General features: G+C 39.5%; 1 long non-coding RNA gene across 1 annotated transcript; it reads right to left on the bottom strand.

Moving 5' to 3' along the window:
* Nucleotides 1-692: 692 nt before the first annotated feature.
* On the bottom strand, nucleotides 693-7,561 carry LOC147583029 (uncharacterized). The gene is made up of 3 exons (XR_015242749.1): nucleotides 7,460-7,561; nucleotides 3,442-3,575; nucleotides 693-1,043 (listed from the first exon to the last, which is right to left on the bottom strand). It is a non-coding gene; the product is annotated as an uncharacterized LOC147583029 (long non-coding RNA).
* Between the last annotated feature and the right edge of the window lie 17,947 nt (nucleotides 7,562-25,508).

Raw genomic sequence — 25,508 nt, 5'->3', positions numbered from 1 at the left:
ATGTTCATACCAGGAAGGCAAGATAAATGCTTTGGTTTGCTTTGTTTATAATTTTTAAGATAATGAATTGGTTCCCTATTATCCTCCAAAGGTAACAAATTAGATTTTTAAATTTGTGTTATTAATTCATGTATTTAAATATATTTGATATTTTAACAAATTGAGCTTTTTATCCTTTTTGAAGCTAAGACCACCCTTGGGTAATGTGAACCTATCCAAAGAAAAGTAATGTATCATAAAAGAATTTGCCCTTCACAACGTAAATAGTTAAAATGAACTACCCTGAAAGTGATAATAGTCAGAAATTTCCAGTTATACACGGAATCACTGAATTCCCTGGTTAAAAAGATAGAGTGGTAAGGGGTATGTGTTAGTGAACCAAATACCGTAAATTATATTCCTGGTGAGAATGCATTATCACTTATAACCTGGATGTCAGGTTCATTTTTGTTCTCTCTCTTACAATGCTTCAGAAAGAAAGTGGTGTAGATACCTCAGGGCACCAGTGCCTTGTGATTTTTTTAATGCTGAATGTAAAGGCATACTTCTGGGTCGTTTCCTCCTCAAATACTCTTGGTTAAAGATTCAAAACAACTACAAAACCCTTGTTATCTTGAGACTATGGAACAGGACTGTGGATATAAGACTCTTCTTTATCAGTGTATGCCTGTGTGTAAAAGCCAAGTCATGTATGCTGGGAAATGCCTATATTTCAAATGATTGCAGGCATTTTCTACCAAGAGAGTAAAAGCAGAAAGGGACAATATGTTGATAAGAGTCTGTAACAGTGCACTATAAATGATGACAGCAAAAGTCTTCCTTGGTGATTTCTGATTATTTCTACCTTAGGCCTTCAGACTAGATGAAACTTCTTGTACTAAAAAGTCACACTGTAGTCTTTCTGAGTCCTGCACTGGTAAGCCAATACTTTTGAAGGAAATCCCAGTGCTGGACAACACCATTCTGAGGCCACGTATCATCTGTGCAGCAGTGATCGTTATTTTACAAGTTCCCAGGTTGGGAGGGTCACATATCTTTATAAGCTAAACAAACAGAAGTAGAGAAATTGCAGTACATGAATTTGTGTAGAGATGAACATTGGTTTGTACACAGAACACTTCCAATTTCTGATGTTGTCTTCAACATCTTCATAAGTCATTACTTTTTGAATATCTTTCTAAAATTTCATTGACTTCAACCCATTGCTCTTAGGCGTAGATATTACTTCTCGCATGTTAACCTCTTGGTATTCACTTGTATGTGTAAGTTAAAATGAGTGTCTGTCCATCTGTCTAGAGTCTAATTTTATATGTGTGTGTGTGTGTGTGTGTGTGTGTATTTTCTATTATACTTGACTCTGAATTTACAAATAATTATATTTTTGGCATAGATGTACACACAGGTACAGAATAAAATCAGTATAACCCTAGTTCCATATCCAAAATTAATGGTCCATGCATAGATCTCTAACTTTATTGGTATTGTTTGAATTTTTACTTAATAATGAACATCTATGAATACAGTGCCCAAACTAAGAACTAAAATATTATCAATAACTTGTGTCTACCTATGTGGGCCTCTCATAATGACACATCTTCTTATATATCCTTCAATCAAATATTGAGTTTATGACCTTTTAGAGTTTTTTTTAATTTGTTCACTTGTTTCCAAATTAAAAAAAAACAAAATATTTTTTTTAAGTAGGCTTCATGCCCAGCACAGAGTCCATCATGGGGCTTGAACTCATGACCCTGAGATCAGGACTTGAGCTGAGATCAAGAGTCAGATGCTCAACTGACCGAGCCACCCAAGCACCCCTCCAAATTTTTATTTAAATTCCAGTTAGTTAACATACAATTAGACTTTTTTATATCCTAATTTATGTAGAGATTTTTATTGCTAGTTTTGAAACTTTACATAAAGGACATCATATTGTATGTTTCTTCTAAGACTTACCTTTTTTACCCAGCATTAGATAACTAAAATTTATCTGTGATGTATGTAGCTGGAATTTATTCATTCTCAATCCTGCATAATATTCCAGTGGGTGACTGTATCAAACTTATTCATTTTCTTTCCATGGACATTTCTCTTTTTTTTAATATATTTTATTGTCAAGTTGGCTAACATACAGTGTATACAGTGTGTTCTTGGTTTGGGGGGTAGATTTCCATGATTCATGGCTTCATACAGTACCCAGTGCTCATCCCAACAAGTGCCCTCCTCATTGCCCATCACCCATTTCTCCCTCTCCTCCAGCGCCCCCCCCCATCAACCCTCAGTTTGTTCTCTGTATTTAAAAGTCTCTTATGGTTTGCGTGCCTCTCTTTGAGACTATTTTTTCCCCTTCCCTTCCCCCATGGCCTTCTGTTAAGTTTTCAAGTTCCCCATATAAGGGAAAATATGATATCTCTCTTTCTCTGACTTATTTCACTTAGCATAATACCTCAGTGCCATCCATGTCATTGCAAATGGCAGGATTTCATTCTTTCTTATTGCCAAGTAGTATTCCATTGTATGTATATGTATGTATATATATATATATATATACACACACCACATCTTCTTTATCCATTCATCAGTTGATGGACATTTGGGCTGTTTCCATAATTTGGCTATTGTTGATAGTGCTGCTATAAACATTGGATATTGGACATTTCTTTTTCTAGGCTTTTGCTATTATGCATAGGATAACTATGGATTCCTATACATGTATCCTGGTACCTATATGCTAAAGTTCAATTGGGCAAGTAGGTAAAAGTATAAATGCCAGGTTACAGGATACTTGAATGTTCACCCTTAAATGGGAAAATTTATACTTTTAAATTAACTATGAAAACAGTAACATATGCAGTAATTTTTATTTCTTCCCTTCCACTTCCCTTCCCCCTTTTATTTCTTCTCTTCCAATCTTTATGCCCTTAATTTATTTTATTTATCTTATGCCAATCTCAGATATCTAGTACTGTTAAACAGCAGTAAAAGTGGGAATCCCTATCTTGTTCTTAAATCTAAAGGGAATGATTCATTGTTTTCCCATTTATAATTGTGCATATCATAAGGAGTTTTGTTGTTATCTTATATGAAGTTAAATTAGTTTCCTGCTGTTTTTAGCTTATTGAACGGGTCTTGAATTTTATCAGATTTTTTCTTTCCTTTTTTTAAGTTTATTTATTTAGAGAGAGAGAACATGCACACTAGTGAGTGGGGGAGGGGCAGAGAGAGAGAGGGAGAGAGAGAATCTCAAGCAGGCTCCATGCTGCCAGCGCAGAGCCTGATGTGGGCTTGAACTCATGAACTGCAAGACCGTGACCTGAGCTGAAATCAAGAATCAGACGCTTAACTGACTGAGCCACCCAGACTCCCCATCACATTTTTTTTTGTATCTATTAAGATGAGCATATGGCTCTTTCTACAATCTGTTGATGCAGTGAATGACACCCATTTTCTTATATTAAAATATTGTCGCATTCCTGAGCTGCATCTAACTTGTTTATGGTGCATTTTTGGAGAGAATTGTTCCCTTTGCTAATACTGGCAGACCTTGGAGATTTTGCAGGTTTGGCTGCAGACCACTGCAAACAAGTGAATATCACAATAAAATGAGTCAAATTAATGTTTTGATTTCCCAGTGCATATAAAAGCTATGTTTACACTCTAGTCTATACCATACTATACCTACACTATACTGACATGTATACACTGTGCCGTATACCATGCTGGCATGATACACAATAGCATTATGTCTAAAAAATATACATACTTAATTAAAAAAAAACCTTATTACTAAAAAAACATAAATCATCATCTGAGCTTTCAGTGATCACCGATCACAGATCACCATAACAAACATAATAATAATGAAAAAATTTGCAGTATTTTGAGAATAACCAAACTGTGACACACACGACACGAGCAAATACTGTTGGGAAGTGGCGCCGATAGACTCACTGGACGCGGGGTTGCCACAGACCTTCAATTTGAAAAGAATGCAGTACATTGGGGGTCTGCCTGTATTCCGTTCAGGATTCTTGAAATCATGAGGAAAATAGGCTAGAATATTTGCTATTTTGTTTAATTTATTTAGTTGAGTGCGGGGCTGTATAGGTTAGGATGTAAAAATGCTCCTAAACTGTGACTAAAACATCCTAGTTTCATTTATTGCTTATGCTACATGCTCATTTCACATCCGTCACATGGACACATAGGATGACGGAGCTTTCACCATCTGGAACGGGGCCAGTCACCAGGGAGAGAGGGGAATAACAAAGCACGCACTGACTATTAAAGACTTTTTTCTGGACATCACACACATCATAGCTGCTCGTGTTTTCTCAGCCAAATCCAGGTCAAATGGCCATGGCTCTCATCAAAAGATTGTGCAATTGCAATCCTCTCAGGTTTGCAGAAGGGGAATAACTAAAAGATGGGTAAACAGCCCTAATGACTGTCATAGTTCGCAATCTACTAAGAAAATATTTAGTCTTTTCCCCTACCCACATGGAAAATATGCAGCCTACCCAAGGGAAGTGATGCAAAAGTTCTTCCTACTCGTGACATCAATTCTACAACCCAGAGTTTCTAAGGAATATGTTGGTTTTAGACAGTATCTTGATGTTAGGTCTGGATGTGTCTCTTCTTGAATTTGAAGGTCTATGAGCTTCTCCAAAATCCAATATGCAGTAATGGAACCAGGACAGATAGCTGCAGGAGATAATCTTGGAGAGGAAGAACTGGGACCACATAGTATCCACTTGTCCCACATAACATAGTCTTCTCTGTAGCAGTTCTGAAAAACTTCTGCAAAGACCTAGTAAGGATTCCCCCCAATTCCTGGCAGGGAATGATTCTTTTTTTTAATTTTTTTTTTTCAACGTTTATTTATTTTTGAGACAGAGAGAGACAGAGCATGAACGGGGGAGGGGCAGAGAGAGAGGGAGACACAGAATCGGAAACAGGCTCCAGGCTCTGAGCCATCAGCCCAGAGCCCGACGCGGGGCTCGAACTCACGGACCGCGAGATCGTGACCTGGCTGAAGTCGGACGCTTAACCGACTGCGCCACCCAGGCGCCCCAGGGAATGATTCTTAAATAAGGTCTAGTTTTCCTCCTTGGGAGTAGCTAACTTGTCCAGTTTTCTCCCTAAATTCACACTCTGTGTAGTTCTTTTGTTTGTTTTACATTATCCTCCTTGGCTATATCTGAGTGGGACATTGGCAAGATACCTTCTTGGAAACTGAGCAGCTCTGTCAGCTCACTTCTTGCCTGTATACAGTTGGGAGCCCCAGGATCTTTGTAAGTATCAAATTGTTGTGATTTATTTTAGTCTAGGCTGTTGATTCTTTTTTGCAGCACAGTTTTCTAAAACGTATTTTTGGCTTTTTCTGTCTCATTGCAGTCAGCTCTGTGAGCAATGACCACACCCGGGTTTCTTTTGTGTCACAAGTCTTACTGTATATTTCTTGGCTTTCTCTTCCCCTTACCTCTTTCTCTTTCTCTACTTAGCCACGGATACCCAGAGCCTGTATGAACGCCTCATCATACCTGCTAAGTAGTTGTTCCTTTAACAAGAATTTAGCCACTGAGTAATACTGACCCTCCCTCTTCCAGTCTGTGATAAATTGACCTCACTATCTGCCATATAACCCACGAAGCCGATACCACATATTTAAGTTTGTTTTATAGCACTCCCTATGACAGGGTACCAGTATCTGTATCCATCAACATGAGCCTCATTTTGCCATGGTAACAAACAATCCCCAAATATTAGTGGTTTAAAATAAGAAAGTTTTATGCCTTGCTTATGATGTGGGTTTGTTTGAGACTCTTCACATCATTCTCACTTGGAGACACAGGATGAAGAAGGCATCATTAATCACTCTGGCAGGGGAAGGAGAAGGTTGCAAGCCACATTCTGGCTCTTAACAGTCTTTATTCTCAACTAATTGGCTAAAGGAAACCATATGCTTATGTCTGATGCCCACAGGTGAGCAGGTACAATATTACCACATGCCTGGAGGAAGAAAAGAACATGAGAAATTATCATGTCTACTATCCATATTTTTTTTTCAGCTGAAGAGCATGGGGAAAAAGAATTAGATGCAAATGTTGGCTGAGATTGTTCTAGTTCTGACCATCCTGGAACCCCGAGGCTAACATGAGCATTTGGTCTCTCTGATAGATGGGGTCCTATTGTAGAGATGGGAACATCAAGGCATTAGGCGTGATAATAACCAAACAGTCTCAACATCACACTGACTCATTTTATTTTGATTCATCCTTATTGAATTGTCCTCTAATAAATTATCTTTCTATTTAGCTTGCACACGAGGAAAAACAAAGGCACCAGCTATGGAGATGTGAACATTCTGTCCCTTTATGGTCATAACTCCCGGTGAAATTTAGCAAGTCAGCATTCTGCTTTTATACTTTGTGTGAGATTTGTTAGCTCGGGTCAGCATCACCACATCTGATCAGCTCTGCTACACTGATATGATCAGACTCAGAAAAGTGGTGAATTCTAAGGAAAATTGCTAGCAAATCAAGAGGCGGGGACAATCAAGCTGACGTTTTCTGCCTTTAACTGGAGACCACCTGGAATTGGATTTCTAAAAAAAAAAAACGAAAACAAACCAGAAACAAAATTTTGTATTTTTTTTTCCTTCAAAAGACACAGTACAAACCATAAGAGAAGGAATCGTGGAAGGACGAAGCTTCAAACTGCGGTTGGTACAGAATGGATCAGAGGTGTCGGCTTGCAGGGGAAAAGCTGGGCACTAGATCGGACACCTCAGCTTTAAAAAAGAAAGCCAGAAAGCCGACACCGGTACCAAGCATGGCGGTGAGTTGCTGTGAAAATCAGACGGAGCTGCCGGAGACACCAGGAGAGGACCCTGAGCAGGCCTCGGCGGTCTCCGCCTGCCTGCAGAGCACATTCTGTGTTCCCTGTCCACTGGCCTTGTTGCCGGTCCTCATACACAAGCTCAGCCTCAGCTCGGATTTTGAATCGGTTTATTACCTCTGCCTGCTTCCTCACCAAAGTTTCCACCTTAAGTACAGACCTGGGCAAGAGGTTTCCTGAAGCCTGTTTCGGATTCTGTGAAAGCAAGTTCTGGCTGTGTTGGCGAGACTCGGTGCCCCTTTTGCACCATAAGAGTGGTAATAAATGATCAGCAAATACTTAAAGAATGTGATAGCAACAAATGCCCAAGTCATGTATTCCTTGCTTAGAAGGGCAAGCTAGCTGCTAAGTTCTTCTTAACACAGCTTATTAGCAGAGGAAGGAGAGGAACAAACAGAAACCTACAGATGTAACCTCGTTGGAGGTTAATCTTAAGGAACTAATACTGTGGCCAAACAGAACAATCAATGAGAGGGAGGCGGTTCTGAGTTCAGGAAGTTCTCCTGATCTTGGTCAGGAGATGGTAAATCAATGCTAAGTCATCATGCAAAATACTTACTAAATGAGTGGCTTCACCCTAAACCAGAAAAACATTCTTGCTGGCCTGGAGCAGTGGTGTGTCTGAAGCAACATGAGATTAAGAATGACTGTGTGTTCTAAAATGCCAGGGTCTCCCTGTTTCCTACCACTGAACTTCTAGAACCCTCCCTCACAAAGGACAACCTTCATTTAGAGGTGAAGAGAAACCCAAAATGGATGATCTTGTGTGCCCATCAGACTCAGAATAAAAGAAAAAAAGAAATATACCCCCAAAAAAGAGGTATATTGCTAGGCAGCTGAGGAGTGTAGACCAGCAGTTTTTCACAAATTAAAAGAATTTGCTTATGATATTGAATTCTTTAAAAAATTAAGGAATCAACCATTGCCTCTGGGGAAAAAAAAGAATCAACAAACACGAGCTTTCAAATAACATGAAATAGATAAAAATTTAGCTTTCTTTTTTTGTTTATTTATTTTTGAGAGAGAGAGAGAGAGAGAGCTGAGGAGGGGAAGAGAGAGAGGGAGACACAGAATCCGAAACAGGCTTCAGGATCTGAGCTGTCAGCACAGAGCCTGACGTGGGGCTCAAACTCACAAATTGTGAGATCATGACCTGAGCCAGTGTTGGATGCTTAACTGACTGAGCCACCCAGGCACTCCAAAAATTTAGCTTTCAAAGTTCAGGAGGAGATAATGAAAGCAATAAAAACTATTTGTGATAGAAATGGAAGTCACATTAGAAGGGGGAGAAGAAAGAAAAGAAGTAAACTTGTACTTAAAAACTTTTTCATAAGGAAAACTCCAGGCCTAGATGGCTTCAATGGGGAAGTCAACCAATCATTTCAAGAAGAACTATTCATTGTATATGAACTAAACTCTTCCAGAAAGCTGAAGTGACAGGATGTCCCCTGTCTTAGTCTGCTCAGGCTGCTGTAAAACAAAACAAAACAAAACGAAACAAAACAAAACAAAAAACCCCACCATAGACCGGATGGCTTAAACAACAGACATTTATTTTTCATAGGTCTAGATGCTGAAAGTCCAAGGTCAAGGTGCTGGCAAGGCAGGATTCATCCTGAGTTCTCTTCTCTTGGCTTGTAGGTGGCCAGCATCTCATTGTGTGCTCACATGACTTCTTTGTGCATGCATGGGGGGTGGGGGGCTGCAAAGAAAAAGGGCACACACTAACGCATTATCTCTGGTATCTTTTCCTGTGAGGGCATGAATTTCAACATGAGGGCCCTACCCCTAATTACCTCCCACAGACCCCATTTCCAAATACCATCACACTGGGGGTTTGGGCTTCAACATATGAATTGGAGGGGGACACAAACATCCAGTCCATAACATCTCTCAACTGATTTCAGAAAACCAATATTACCCTGATACCAAGATTACATAGACATCATAAGAAAAGTACAGATAAATATCCCTCACGAGCATAAATGCAAAAAAATGTAATAAATTGAGTCTAATAATATATTAAAAATACAATAAAATTATGATCATGCAGAATATATCCTAGGAATGCCAGAGTTTATTATTCAAAGGCCCCATCAATGCAACTCACTAGCTTAACAGACTAAAAAAGGAGAAAATATATGCTACTCCCAATAGGTGCAAAAATGCATCTGAACAAATTCAACTTCCATTTTTGATAACAACTCCTAGCAAGTTAGAACTAGAAGGAAACTTCTGCAATCTGATAAAGGATGTCTATGACAGACTTACAGCTCATTATTATGTGTTATGATTTTGGCTCTGACTTATTCACCTAGCTATTCGCTCAAAATGGATGAATTTCATTTTATATAAACAATACCTCAGGGGAGCTGGGGAAAAGTCATGTTACAAAATCTCTCGGGCAGGATATTCTTTTATATCGCCTGCTTGTAACTATTACTGGTCAACACTTACATATTTCCACTGAAAGGGGCTTCACAAGCACATAAAAGCTATTCCATTTTATTTATTTCTTTAGTGTTTGTTTATTTTGAGAGAGAGAGAGAGAGAGAGACAGAATGTGAGTCGGGGAGGGGCACAGAGAGATGGAGACACAGAATCCGAAGCAGGCTCCAGGCTCTGAGCTGTCAGCACAGAGCCTGACGTGGGGCTCGAACCCACGAACCGTAAGATCATGATCTGAGCCAACCCAGGTGCGCCAAAAGCTATTCCATTTTAAAACAACACAAATGAAGTTATCTCTTTCATCAAGACAAATGGGTATACCTGTAGCTTCTTCCTAAGAATCTTCATCCTGTTTTCTTCAATGAAATTATCCTGCCAACAATTCATCATATTTTGTTGTTTTAAGACCTTTCACAATGTGGTACATTTTTATACATCAACACCGTTATGATAACCCCTTTCTGTATATACTCCAAACCTTCCCTCCTCATTATTTTATTTCTTCCTCAGTAAACTCTATAAGCAAAATGCCCCTTGTAACTTCCAACTGCTTTTCTCCTGGAGAGAGTTTTATACACTTAATTTACACTGCCTCAATGGAAAGTTTAGCAAGACCACCTGATCACTCTTACATGATAGTGTCCCCACGCAGAACCTGGAGTCTTGTTGGAACTAAAGCTGGCAGAAGCTACTGATATTTTTATCCAGTTGTACGTGAGACAGCAGAGAGATGTCAACAGAAAGGGCTGACGGAAGGATAAGCTGGACTTGTTCATGCAACACGGATGAAGAGTCAAGAGTGTAGCCACTGGTCCAACAAAATTAAATTAAAAAAGACAAGGAATTCCGGGAAAGGGTTATGACAGCCAGGCAGAGAACTAACCTGAGAACAGAGGAATGCAAGACCAAACCAAGAATCATAGAGCAGTGTCTACAAAAGGAGAAGAACGTGGGACTAAGAAGTCAGTGAATCCCTAGGATCTTCAGAATCAGACAGAAATGGAGGGGCTGCAATCTCAGGGATTCAGCTTGGGACTGTGTGCCTAGAGAAAGACGTCATTTGCAGACAGTTACCCCCAAGTCTCCGTACAATCACAATCACCAGCTTTCGTCAACGATTCCTCCTATGTGTTTGAACTCACACAAGTCCTGCTGACCCAGGAAGCCTTTGGACCACAAAACAGGTGACAGGTTACAGAATAAGGGGAGGAGAGCCAGGACAGTGTCATGAAATCAGTCCTTCCAGCTGAATCTTCAGGCTGCCTATGTGCAATCCAAGTGTCTTTCGTATTTTCAGTTTTTGCTCCTACCCTATGTTGTGCCTGTTGTTCTTGGTGCCACCTTGTAATACGCTGTTCTCATGTGCTTTTCCCCTAATTCAGTTCCATGGATGGTAGAACCTTGCATATCCTTGACTTCTTACTCAGCTTAGTCTTCCCCTCCTAGTGGCCATGGACATCACACTTTGACAAGATGCATTGTTTGGAAGGCCTTTCTAAGACCTATAGAAAGTGCTTAAGAGAGGTATGTCTATATTGTTAAATTTTTTTTAAATACAGAAATAGAATTTTAATAATGTGTCAGAATCTCAATGAACGCATTTGAGAAAACTGGGCCAAGATCTCTTGTCAAATTGGGTGTAGAAGTCCAGGGTTCAAATTATTCCTCTAATAATGGTTGCCCCATGATTCACTTGAATAAGATGAAATCCTGAGTAAATGAGAAGAATAGGAATTCGGACAAGAAGAGAAGCTCTCATTTGAGAAGCTGTGGAGAGTTCAGAAAAGCTGAGAAAGCTCAGAGAAACTTTGGATTCTTTGTTCATTGCCCTCACTCCATGATGTACACTAAAACTTACCTTGAAATGCCATCGGTCATCATTCTTATTATTAATATTTTTCCTATTTTACCACTTTTATGAGTTCTGGTCCCACTTGATCCTACCATCGAATCCAGTGGCCACTAGGTTGTACCAGTTTGGAGAGACATTCCCTTGCAGTGAGTGGAGGTCACTGTCAACACCTGCAATTCAGTGGACCTGCGCATTAGGGAACACTCCACTGATCTTTGCACAAAAACATGCCCATAAGACCTGTTTATTGAATGTAGGTCACCCACAGATTGTAGCCCCTGTGTCTAAGGAATGTGCTTTCTCACTAGATGAAAGACACTATTTCTTGATCTCCCCCACACCCAAAATGTACTCAGGGTCCATAATAAAGGTCCAGTAAGACACTGTTTGGATAATACAGAAGGCATGAATGTAGTATGGTACCAAGGCCATAATAAATACACAGAAGTGCTACATGGTGAGTCAGTCACAAGAGACTCTCGCTCCTCTGTCTGAGGGATGTTTTTGTATTTTTACTCATAAAAATGAAAAAGAAATGCAGTGGGTAGTGAATTGGAACATATATTGAAAGGAATAATTTATTTCCATCAAGGGACAAACAGACAAACAAACAAAACAAGACAAAAACCAGCCAGGAGGCCACACTATCGTTCCTGCCTCTTAATTCCAGAATAAAAATGAGACTGTCTCGTAGTAAATCTATTTTAAAGTGATTCTTGGGAAGGGAGAAGGAGGAGAGAACCACTGAGAAGAACATCCCAACCTTATGAGAGCAAAGGAAAACACTAGCAGTAATCTAAAGTTGTTACTCTGTGTGTAATGTAAGTGCACCGGTGGGGCACTCTCACTGAGCAGGGCTCTGTTACGGAGCTGGCATTGCTGTTGTAAAGCCCAGTGCTTCTGCCTGCCTTCCCCGTTCTGTTTCTAAAAGTTGTGTGTGTCATGCGGCCGCGTGTGTTCTACAATGCTCACAGATGGTACTCGACAGGGTGGTGAGAGTTATTTGAGTACCAGCCCTGCCTCACGTACCCCTGGGACAACTGCGGAACAGAGGCCATGATTAGAGAGCGGAATTCAATGACCGTTATTTCAGGTTATGGTATTAATTAAGAGCACGCTACTCGTAACCCAGATGCACACAGGGAGCCTATTATTAATGTGCCAGAGAGATCCTTGCAGCATCTGCAATTTACACACGCGTCAGTTCCCATTCATTCCCAGAAACCACTAGTAACAGTAAAATCGAGTCATTTAGAACACGTGGTCAGATTTTTCTCACTTCCCCTCCTCTGTTCAGGGCATGCTGGAATGAGTTACTGACAGAGAACAGAAGAACGGTGATACTGTTAATTCATACGTGTGTGGAGTGCTTAACAGCTGACAAAACACATACATACATGTTACCTCGTTAGCTTTCACAACCGTGTGAGACAGATTATGAATATTATTGCCATTTTTACAAATAAGAGAAATGAGGTTTGGCAAGGGTTAACCAACTTGCCAGGATCCCATGCTTTTTAAACCAGTATATTTTTTTATTTCAAGTTCAGGGGACTGTCTATACCAAACTAGAAAACGACCGGCGAACTCCGAAGTTGGAAAATACCCGTCTGTTATTAGGCACAGCCCTTTCTGACTGTCGCATGTTATCTTTGTGGGAACTAGCTATTCATCCATTCCAGGCACAGAAGCCGAAGGCATTTTGACAGAGTAACCTTATGTCTGTTGAACAATAAACAATTGAGACTAGACTTTTGAATGCCCTTTAAAAAAAGTTTTATTTTTCTACTCATTTGTGCTTATTGTATCTTACAAAAGTGTCGGTCCACAACTGATTGGGGAGGAGAATCGTCCCTCTCCAAATTTTGCATGAGAATCGCTACTTTAGGGAATGCTCACTCTGCCTTGCCAGATGGCATGTCTGTGTTCCATGTTCAGATTCAGCAGGGCGTCCTTAGCAGGCTTGGCTCCGCCCTATGGAATTGACTTAGTCCGGATTCTGCAGGAGGGGTCCCTTCTCATTGTTTTCTGCAGAAATTTGACTTTATATAAGCCTGTCCTGCAAGGTCCGTAATAAGAATGCTTTGTATTAGTTTTCGAGTGCTACATCACAAATGACTACGAATTTAGTGGCTGAAAACAACACCCATTTATTATCTTGAAGTTTCTGGAGGGCAGCAGGCTGAGCACCACATAACTGGGTTCTCTGCTCGAGGTCTCACAAAGCTGATATCAAGGTGTTGACAGGGATGCGGGCCCCTCTGGGGTGAGAGGCGCTGTTCCAAGTTTATTCCAGTTGTTGGCAGGATTCGTTTTTTTGTCAGACTGAAGTCCCTGTTTCCTTGCTGGATGACAACGGGGGTCACTGTTGGCTCCTAGAGGCTACCCTCAGGTTTTAGTCATGTGGCGCTACCCCACAGGCGGTTCACACATTTGTTTGCTTCCTTCCAAACCTGCAAGGAGGGTCCCAGCATTTGACCTTCTTTTAAAGGGTTCATCTGATCAGGTCAGGCTCACCGGGGATAGTCTCCCTTTGGAGTAACTCAGTCAACTGATTAGTGATCTAATCACTGGATTGCTATCCTGTCATGCTCGCCATCCCCTCCCACACTAGAGGGGGGAGAATTGTGCAGGGCATATACACCAGGGGTGAGAATTTGGGGGGTATTTTAGAATTCTGACAACCACAATAGTCAATGCATGATAAAAAGACACAAGGAAAATGCATTGCCAAATGGATTTGTCTTATTACTCTTTTTAAATAGTTTCCCTGAAAATATTATTAATTAAAATGTGTAAGATTCCATTTATGCTGAATTACACTGATTCCATGCCTGCCCGTGCCCTCAGTCCACAGCAAGTAGAAACGTGTGTCCTGAGAGGCATTTTGATCTTCAAATACCAAAATAACAGAGATCTCTAATGCCTGCATGCAGCACATCCAGGCTCCTCAATATTTTCTACTATGGCACTGCCAGATTGCTGGAATTAGACTCATTAGCAGCCAGTAGTTATGAAACTATGGGACTGCAAAATGGAACAGAGCACATAAGCTTAGACGAGGTCAGGAAAAGTCAGGCTCGGAAACTAACAAAATCAACACGCAGGACAGCCATGCATGAGGGCATTTGTATCTCAGCGTTCTTGAGAGAGTTTACTTCTGGAACTAAGGCACCAAAAACCAAACACACGAAAAATGCACGTACCATAAGCTGCGCTCATGGAAATCGCCATAGTTTTATTCACGAGGTAATGCTATAATGACGGATCGCCTTGGTTTTTGTTTCTGTTTTTGTTTTTTCCCCATCATAGGTATCTGGAAATTTGGAGCACCATGGATACAATGTTACATTAGTTTCGGGTGTACAATGTGGTGATTTGACACCTGTATACCTTACACTGTGCTCACCACACGTGTAACTACCATCTATAAGGAGAGAACACTTTTGGACACCGATAAATCAGAAAGGGGGAAGAAGCAGTTATTGAAAATAGAGACTTTCCTTCTGCTTGCAATACTACTTAAAGATAATGAAGCTCCAAGGTATTGCCTTAAAAAAAAAAAAATCAATGCCAGTAGAGGTTGCATCCACAATGGGAAGAAGTATCACTAGCGTTTTGATGCCTGTTCTCTCAATACCAATCAACTTTGTTCATTAACAGTAGGAGCTAACATTTATATGGTACCTTAAAAAATTTTTTTTCATTATTTCATAGACAGATTTTTATTTATTCTAACCTTAAAGTCTCAAAACAACCTTCTCGTTATGGTTTGTTTTGTATAGATTATTGTAATTCAAACAAAAAAAAGATACTCTGGGTAATAATTAGAAATAAAAAATATGAATGAAAATAAGCAAAAAAGGGGAAGCACTTATTAAGGACATGGCAAAGGATCATTCTTCAAAGGGCATAGAACCACATCTCTTATACAGATAGGATAAACGCAAGTCAAAGATTTTATTTAACTCTCTCCTTAAAGAGGGAAACAGTAGCTTTACAACTGATTCAAAAGGGAGCTCAGAGTACCACATATCTATAGACCTGCAAAGAACATGGACACAAATTTACAAGTATGCATGTATTTTTAGATGAACTGAATAAATGGAATTTTTTGAAGTAAGCAACAAAACTCAGACTTCTAATATTCTACCAAAATCTAGCTCATTTGTGAGACCCATACAAAAGGAACGTGAACATTAATAGGGACCATTGCATGATTAAATCAGAGGTGTCAATGGGCTGGAGGTAAGGGTGACTTTTCAAAACTAAACTCTATTTTATGAGTCTAGTTCAGTGATCTCATGTATATTAAAGGTTGGATTCATCTATTATTTGGTATGTAAACTAGACTTAGAGCCTTTCTTTAACTTCCTGACTTCATGCTATTATGGACTCAAATCAATGTATCTTTTCACCCAGCCTTCCCTTCCCTTCCCCAAAGACAGCCTTCCTGCTCCAGATTTGCTAACAGAAGGGGACACTGTGGGAACATCTTGATAATTGAGACATCGTTAGTCTAATTACTTATATCACAGCCCTGCTTCACCTTCGCCCTCCCCTATTTCTTAGAGAAGCATCTGCTAAATGTCAGTAGTTAAGATGTGTCAGACAGAATCCAGAGCTGCATAGCTTAGTTGTTGGGAGGCAGCCAGAGAGGAGAAGAAGAAGAAAAATATTTCTTTCAAATCCTTTTTTCAGTTGTTGTTCCTGATTGTTTTACAGAGAGAGAGAGAAGAGTCCAACAAAAATCTAAGGAGAGGATATTTGTGTGCCTGTGTGAGTGTGTGTGAGCATATTGTCAGTGTGTGCATGCAAGAGAGAGAAAGAGAGAGAGAGAGAGAGAAAGAAAGAGATTGCTAATCAGCCAATGGTAAGGGTATACACGTATGCGGGGAAAAGGCATGACATCATTGGCATGATTTATGTGCCAGTTGATGAGTTAAAGATTTAATGGCTCTTTAAATAGGGTAGAGAATGGAACACATATAAAACTTAGCATACCACTTATGCCCTGTTGGATCAGACACTAAAATTTTGCTAGTGAACTAGAGGCCAGTCATCTGTATGTCTGTTTGGGGAGGGTGTCTAGTTCTCGCTGGACACAATCAAAATTATATATACTACCAATTAACTGCAAAGGCAGTATTGAAGCAGCAATCCTCTCATCTCCAATAAGTGTTTCACCCTGTTCCTTTACGTGTGGAACAGGGCTACCATCAGTAGTGAATCCGGGATTCTTTCCTCAGCCCCACAGAGGAATGGCTACTTCACTGAAGCAATCCATATTTCAGTATCTGTGCAGATTTAGATCATTTGAGGAAGAAAAGTCTATTCAAACGTCACCACTTTATTTTGTAAATAAGAATGGCACCTGAAGACACTCATGTACGTGTTCAGTCCCACAGAATAGTGATTCTCAACTTGGGGTGCCCCTAGAACCACATAGTACCATCTCAGACCTTCTATGTGAGAATACCCAGAGGAGAGGCCCGTTTTAAAAATCCCCACAGCTGAGGGGCGCCTGGGTGGCTCAGTCAGTTAAGCGTCCGACTTCGGCTCAGGGCATGATCTCACGGTCCGTGAGCTCGAGCCCCGCGTCGGGCTCTGTGCTGACAGCTCAGAGCCTGGAGCCTGTTTCAGTCTGTGTCTTCCTCTCTCTCTGACCCTCCCCCGTTCATGCTCTGTCTCTCCCTGTCTCAAAAATAAATAAAATATTAAAAAAAAAATCCCCACAGCTGATTCTTACCTACACTAGTGTTCAAGAGCCACTCTGAAGAAGATTCGTTTTGCCATACCTGTAAGATCGGTAGCCATAGTTAGCAAATAAACATGTTTGCTGCTAGATGGATCCATACATGCATAGGGAAGAAAATAATTTTTGGAAAAATAAGCAATTAAAATAAAATCATTAAAACCTGCATCATTGGATAGGAACAAAGACCAAAACAGGAATACAAACAACTAAGTACACGTCAGTTACCCTCCCCCGACGCTTGTAGGTTTGAGCACCACTAACCCCTGTTGCCCCTCACCAGACGAGCACACAGCACTCTGCATTTCAGTGAGGTCAGGGACTTTGCCACACTCTGCCATATCTTCACAGTGTAGAACAATCTTGAACACAGTGTATGGACTTAATAAATAACTGTTGAGTGAAACAGTTGTGTTCTCAGGGTCAGAAATTATTTGGGGATGCAACTGTTTGGTGTAGGCACAGCCATTTGATTTTTCTATGTCTCGAGGGTTTTTGCTTTTGTTTTTGTTTTCCTGGTGCAAGAACCTCACTGTTCCAATCAATGATTATAGCACAAATACCTTTCATGCCTCACTTTCATCGTTGCCTGTAGCCAGGACCACATACAAGCTATTCTGGTCCATACATCCATTCCTTTGCCTCTTAAGTCCAATATCCCCCCACCCCCGCGCCCCCACCATGCTCCCTAATGGGAGAAACTTTTCATTAAATTGATATTCTCTGCTCCAAGGTCCAATTTTGTTTTAAGTGGCCAATAACAATAAGGCAAAGGTAAACTAAAATGGTTAAATGCACCTTGTGCCTGTTGCCCTCCACCAGGCATACCTCTTTAATACATTTTTCCCTCCGTTAGAAAGAGGTTACTTTTAGAAATTACACACCTCGCTTTTCCAACTATAGCAGACATTAACAGAAGTAGAGCTTTTGCTTACTTCTCTGGTTTCTATAATTTACTATTTGGCAGGCTTTGGGTTGAAACTGCTCTGAATTATTAAAGGGAACAATGTGTTTTCCTTTCTCTAAACATTTTATAACATTTAATAAAACAGACTTACTCATTCACTTAAAGTTATGTCTATGAACTATAGCTCTATCTCACTCCTAACAGCAAATTAAATTCTAGGTGACTCAAAATGCAAAAATCAAGTACTTGTTTAGAAGAAAATATAGGTCATGATTTTTTTTTTTTTTTTTTTTAGCAGAGGTTAAGAAAAATCCTTTCTAGGGCATGACACCAAAAGTCAGGAAATTGTTGAACATTCTCCTGACTTTTGAAAGAAGAACAAGAAATTCTGCATGGCAAAAACTGGCCTAAGAAACTTAAGGTTCAACTGCTAAAATGGAAATATTATCTTTAAAATAATTTTAATAATAATGATATTGCTAGATACTGTTTTTATTCATTGTTGAGTGATCTTTTAGCATTTATATACATCATTTCATTTAATCCTCCCAGCAACCCTGTACCCCTGACTTACAAATACAGGCACTGTAAAAGCTCAGTGATCTTGCTCAAAGTCCCAGAGCTAGTAATTCTAGGAACTGGAATTGGCATTAAGCTTTCATTGATTCGAAGTCTATGTACATAACAATTATAATACTGATTTGTAAGATGATAACTATGTACTTATATAAAAATTCATACAGGGGCGCCTGGGTGGCGCAGTCGGTTAAGCGTCCGACTTCAGCTCAGGTCACGATCTCGCGGTCCGTGAGTTCGAGCCCCGCGTCAGGCTCTGGGCTGATGGCTCGGAGCCTGGAGCCTGTTTCCGATTCTGTGTCTCCCTCTCTCTCTGCCCCTCCCCCGTTCATGCTCTGCCTCTCTCTGTCCCAAAAATAAATAAATGTTGAAAAAAAATTTAAAAAAACAATTCATACAGATCAATGAGGACCCAAAAAAAGAATGTCCCAAAGAAAACTGGGTGAAATAAAAGAACAAATGCTACCTTCTCTCTCCTTCTCTTACCTACCCACCCCCCCCCCCCGCCGACACCTTTACTACTCATAGGTCATCATTTACATACAGATTGGCACTAAATAGTAAAAATAAAAATCTTCACTAATAATCTAAAACCAAAATTGACAATGAAGTTATTACTTTTTACCCATCAGACTGACAAAGATTAAGACGACTATATCTATTTTGAAGATAATGAGAGGGAAATATTCTCACTGGTACTTTTAGTAGAAGTGTAAATATGTATATTCTTGTGGACAGTATTTTTTGTTACTTTTTTTAATGTTTACTTACTGTTTGAGATAGAGAGACAGACAGAGTGTGAGCAGGGAAGGGGCAGAGAGAGAGGGAGACACAGAATCTGAAGCAGGCTCCAGGCTCTGAGCTGTCAGCACAGAGCCCAACGCCGGGCTTGAACTCACAAACTGGGAGATCATGACCTGGGCCAAAGTCAGATGCTTAACTGACTGAGCCATCCAGGTGCCCCTGGAAAGTATTTTTTAAACATCAGAGTTTTAGTTGTGTATATTCTTTGGCTCAGCAGTAACATCCAGGAATATTTCCTAAATCGATGATCAGATAAGTTTATAAATACTTAATAATATACAGAGAATTCATCACAGTGTTATGATATTGCAAAGACTAGAAACAATCAGAATTCATTACTATCCTATTGGTTAAATACAGTACAGCCACATACCCTGGTATTCCTAGGGTATTTCCAGTTCATATGTAGTATTCTGTCATGATTAGAAATAGTGCCCCCCTTTTACCCTTAAATTGTCTGATTTTGAAAACTCAATTATAAGATCAGTCTGCTTAACTATTTTTTTGTAACTGATACAATTCTTTATGGTTATTGGAAATGATGAGAGTAATCTATATCATCTGCCGCTAAATGTCACATATAATATACCACTGAAGCAAAAAAAACTGTATAAAACAGGTTACAGAATAAAACTACTATATATATTGTATGTATTTTATGTATATATATATATTTGTATATACATATATGTGTGTGTGTATATTTATCTATACCTATATATATCTGTATGTATACTCTATATTTACTAATAAAATAAACTAATAACCCTGGTTGTCAGAGCAGGAATATTTTATTTTATCCTTTGTATTTCTATAGTTTAAGCTTTTATAATAAGCATGCACTATAATTAAAAATGAAGATATTTCCATTTGGAAAGCAAACCAGGTCACAAAAGTATATATATTTGATATATCAGATAAATAACATAATATACACAAAATAGTAAGTTAACCAAGTTGCTTTGTGCCCCTTAGATGTTAAAGTAAACTCTACAGGCCAAAAAATATTTACTATTAATACTAAAGATAAATATTTTATGAAAAAATACAAAGGCTTATTAAATTCAATAAATATTAGTCTAATTACTAACATTTAATAAAGAGATGTGTGGATACATAGACAATGGTTCAAGAGCTAAAGTCATAGGGACACCTGGGTGGCTCAGTCGGTTGAGCTTTGGACTTCGGCTCAGGTCATGATCTCACGGCTTGTGAGTTTAAGCCCCACGTCGGGCTCTGTGCTGACAGCTCAGAGCCTGGAGCCTGCTTCGGATTCTGTGTCTCTCTCTTCTCTCTCTCTGTCTCCCTGCTCACACTCTGTCTATCTCTCAAAAATAAATAAAGATGAAAAAAAATTAAAGTTCTCAAGAATTTCATCAAGGGACAATTTGATGATCATTTTCTTGGAACACAAATTTTCGGTATTTCATGAGCCAGTCTTAAGTCAATTACTAAATACCAACTGCTACTATATCAACTAAAACTGTTTTAAACTACAACTGGTTTCTGCTATTTACCTGCAAAATAGTTGGGAATGGCTGTAGTCTCCATGGAAAGAAAAAGTGAAGCAAGAACTTTTTCAGAACTGTGTGAATTGTCATTCCTTTGTCCTCCCCCTACCATCAGTGCTTTGGAAATGGTGACAAGAAAGAAATTCTATAGTGGGTAGAGAGAAGGATGGGACTGAATTTCCTTTACGGGTTTGATGCCCAATTGCTACTTATCCCCCTTTCTCCATGTACTAGTTTTTTTTTTTTTTCATTTATTGTATAGAAAGTGGATGAGAAGCAGGTGTGAATGTGGAGTAATCTGCATAAATAAAGCCAAAATCATGGCTCTGTCTTTGCCTTTATCACGATTATTTTTATTTCAATTTGTTTGCCTGCCAAGTTTTACTTGGAAAGAACATTATTCCTCAAGGAGAACTGTAAAAGTCACCAGTTCTGCAGAATCAGAAACATTTAGGTGCTCTGTAAAACAACTGTCTTTAGTTCATTATTCTTTAATTCATTCGTTTGACTCATTAGTTTCAGTTTGAAAACCTGATACTGAATTCTATTGATTACAATTAAAATAAATAGTATCCTTAGGTACTTTGATGGCAAATAGGACACACCACACTATGCCTGTAAGTTCTGTACTTATTTATAAATTTAAGTGATGAAGGGTAATCGTTCATTGAAATAATCTGAAATTCTCATGTTAATGCATAAGTTTATATTAAAATTATTTTCAAAACTAAATATAAACAACTAAATTGAGATGTTCATCTTATAGCAGTTAATATGTATTTAGATTATTTCATATCTTTCTAACAGTTTAGATATGATACTAGGTGGTATTTTGCAATCTACTTCCCATTCGATGCCAGCATTTAATGTTCTGATCTTTCATTTCTACAGAAATAAAAAAAAAAAAACCTCAGTGAAAGAGTCATGTACCGTCTTTTATTTCCATACTCGCTCTAAAATTTTATGATTCTGTGGTTCTATTTCAGAATGGTTCTATTACTACATATGGTCCTTTGCTCAGTGCAAAGTGGGGGAAAAAAGCTTGCGCAGTAATTTTTATCTTCCGTGAGTGCCTCGCTAGTATAGGGACAGGCAAATGCTTATCTATGATGTTTCCAGCTGCAAGATAAATGAACAGCTATCATGTGTGTTGCATGACTTACTTAAGCGGAAACATCAGCCTCCACAATGAAAAACCATAATGATTAAACCGATATTTGTCAGCTTTTAAATTTGCAACATGTTGTGGTTTCCTTTCCTTTTCTCAATAAATGCTCATTCTTGAGCCTAATTGGTAATGGTCTTTGCCTGGGCTGTTATAACAAAAATGCCGTAGACTGGTGGCTTAAAAGCATTTACTTAGCACAGTTCTGGAGGACAGGAAGTCCAAGATCAAGGCACTGGAAATTTCTGTGTTTGGTGAGATTTCTCTTCCTAGTTTCTAATCCCATTCACGAGGTCTCTACCCTTACAACCTAATCACCTCCCAAAGACCCCCACCTCCAAATATCTTCACAACAGAAGTTAGGATTGATGAAATTTGGGGGAGCACAAACATCCAGTCCAGAGCAATATTCAAACATCTCAGATCCCATAAAACCTGGATCCTTCCTGTGAACAGCATGTTCTACTAACATGTCTGTGAGATCACGTGAAGCCATGTACAAGTTCACAGCACGATAAAACTAAGGCCACACATTTTTTCCACTGTGCTTATAGTTAGGAAAAATAGCATAGTTCTACTGTTCTTATAGTTAGGCTGTTTGTACCAAACAGCCTAAAACCCTAGAAATAATACAAGACTTCCTGACTAAATTCTGCTGCCTTGTTTGTCCACTTGAACAGTAATCCCCAGAAAGTTAATCAGAAATTTCCTTATTGTATGACGGCTTGGCTTTTAGGTTATCAGAATGCTGTTTCCCAACTATCCAACCAAAATCTGTCTTTCAGCTGGTAGGGCACAGTTTCTGGACAACAGTCAATCAGGACAACAGTAAGGGGAAGGTAGAAAGCACATCTGGAGGAATCCACAAGAACAGCAGGAATAGCCCTCATACTGGAAAATTCCAGAGATATGATACTTGGTACTCAATCAGTTTCAAGCAAGGAATCTAAACCTGGAGGATCCAGAGATCCATTGTATGCAAGATGGCATGAGACTATATGTATAATATTGTCTCTACATTGAGATGTCCAAGAGACACATGAAAAGATGCTCAACGTTGCTCATCATCAGGGAAATACAAATCAAAACCACATTAAGTGGCTACCAGTCAGAGTGGCTAAAATTAACAACTCAGGAAATAGATGCTGGTGAGGATGTGGAAAAATGGGAATCCTCTTGCACTGTTGGTGGGAATGCAAACTGGTGCATCCGCTCTGGAAAACAGTGTGGATGTTCCCCAGAAAATTAAAAATAGAACTACACTTCAACCCAGCAATAGCCTTACTAAGAATTTATCCAAAGGATAGAAGAGTGCTGATTCATAGGGGCACATATACCCCAATGTTTATAGCAGCACTCTCAACAATAGCCAAATTATGGAAAGAGCCCAAATGTCCATCAACAGATGAATGGATAAAGAACATGTGGTTTATATATACAATGTAATACTACTTGGCAATGAGAAAGAATGAAATCCTGCTGTTTGCAACAACATGGATGGAACTGGAAGGTATTGTGATAAGTGAAATAAGTCAGTCATAGAAAGACAGATACCATGTTTTCACTCATATGTGGAATTTGAGAAACTTAACAGAAGACCAAGTGAGAAGGAAGGGAAGGGGAAAAAATAGTCTCAAACAGAGAGGAAGGCAAACCATAAAAGACTCTTAAATACAGAGAACAAACTGAGGGTTGATGGGGGCGGGGGGCAGAGGGGAGGGGAAAATGGGTGATGGGCATTGAGGAGGGCACTTGTTGGGATGAGCACTGGGTGTTGTATGAAGCGATGAATCATGGGAATCCACTCCTGAAGCCAAGAGCACACTGTATACACTGTATATTAGCTAACTTGACAATAAATTATATTTTTTAAAAAATGAAAAAAAATTGTCTCTACTAAGTGTGTGTGTGTGTATGTATGTATTTTCCCATTGAGATGATTAAGATCTAAAAAGTTTATGAACTTTTTTTTTAACGTTTATTTATTTTTGAGACAGAGAGAGACAGAGCATGAACGGGGGAGGGTCAGAGAGAGGGAGACACAGAATCCGAAACAGGCTCCAGGCTCTGAGCTGTCAGCACAGAGCCCGACGCAGGGCTTGAACTCACGGACCGTGAGATCATGACCTGAGCCGAAGTCGGCCGCTCAACCGACTGAGCCACCCAGGCGCCCCAAGTTTGTGAACTTCTAATGTGGAGGAAAGAAAACAGTAAGAGAGGGCAAGTTTTCTCACGTAAGTATAGGAGTTACAGTCTAAGGCCAAAGCAGCTTGGGTTGAGATCCTGGCTCTACTTCCAAACTGAGTGATCTGAAAAGGTTATTCAACTCCTGTTCCACAATTTTCTCATCTGTAAAATAGCAATTATATGTAAAGCTCTTGAGACAATGCCTAGCATATGGTAAACGCTATGTATTTGTTAGCTATGATGGTGATGAAGAAGGAGAAAGAGGAGAAGGAGAAGGAGAGGAAGAAGAAAGAGAAGAAGGAGAAAGAGAAGAAGGAGAAGGAGAGGAAGAAGAAGGAAGAGGAGAAGAAGGAGGAAGAGGAGGAGGAGGAGGAGGAGAAGAAGAAGAAAAGAAAGAAAGGGGGCGCCTGGGTGGCGCAGTCGGTTAAGCGTCCGACTTCAGCCAGGTCACGATCTCGCGGTCCGTGAGTTCGAGCCCCGCGTCGGGCTCTGGGCTGATGGCTCAGAGCCTGGAGCCTGCTTCCGATTCTGTGTCTCCCTCTCTCTCTGCCCCTCCGCCGTTCATGCTCTGTCTCTCTCTGTCCCAAAAATAAATAAACGTTGAAAAAAAAAAAAAAAGAAAGAAAGGAAAGAAAGAAAAAGAAATTCTGCAGGCACTTGGAACAGAATTTAAAACTTCTCACTCCCAATGACAAACCAAAATAAGGATTTGAATTTTTGAAGAAAGAGTAGACATAAAGCATTTTGCTCCTGAAAAAACACTGTCTAGAAAATTACTTTTATTATTAGATAAGGGAACAGAATATTTTTTTTAAAAACTACACATGGATTCTATAAAATATTAAGGTTTAAAAAATTAGAATTTCAACTTAAATTTAGAGAAAGAACATCCCCTAAGATTTATGTGTAGCTAAGAGAAAGAGAAAAAAATAGAAAATGGTGCTTAATTCTCTGAATTTTCCTTTTACAAGACTTCTTTTTGTTTTAATTTTTAATATTTATTTATTTTTGAGAGAGAGAGAGAGAGAGCATGAGCAGGGGAGGGGCAGAGAGAGAGGGAGACACAGAATCTGAAGCAGGCTCCAGGCTCCGAGCTGTCAGCACAGAGCCCAATGTGGGGCTCGAACTCATGAACCATGAGATCATGACGTGAGCCGAAGTCAGACGTGAAACCAATTGAGCCATCCAGGTGCCCCGCTTTTACGAGCCTTCTATGAAACAAGCAAGAAAACCAGAAAAAGATCATCAGTCAGTTTAAAGACCAAACAAGGTACGGTATAAGAAATAAGCGGGATAAGAAATCGTTTCACGGACACTAAAAATACAACCGACAAGAAGAATATTTATGTTCTTCTGCAGCAATAAGGGGCAGAAGCGACGATAGACCAGAGAAACTCGAGAAC

Source organism: Puma concolor, chromosome A2 (genome assembly GCF_028749965.1).
Source record: "Puma concolor isolate L17-30 chromosome A2, mPumCon1.1.hap2, whole genome shotgun sequence".
NCBI classification, from domain to species: domain Eukaryota; kingdom Metazoa; phylum Chordata; class Mammalia; order Carnivora; family Felidae; genus Puma; species Puma concolor.
Note: the sequence above shows the minus strand (reverse complement) of the source record. Positions and strands in the feature narration are given on the sequence as shown.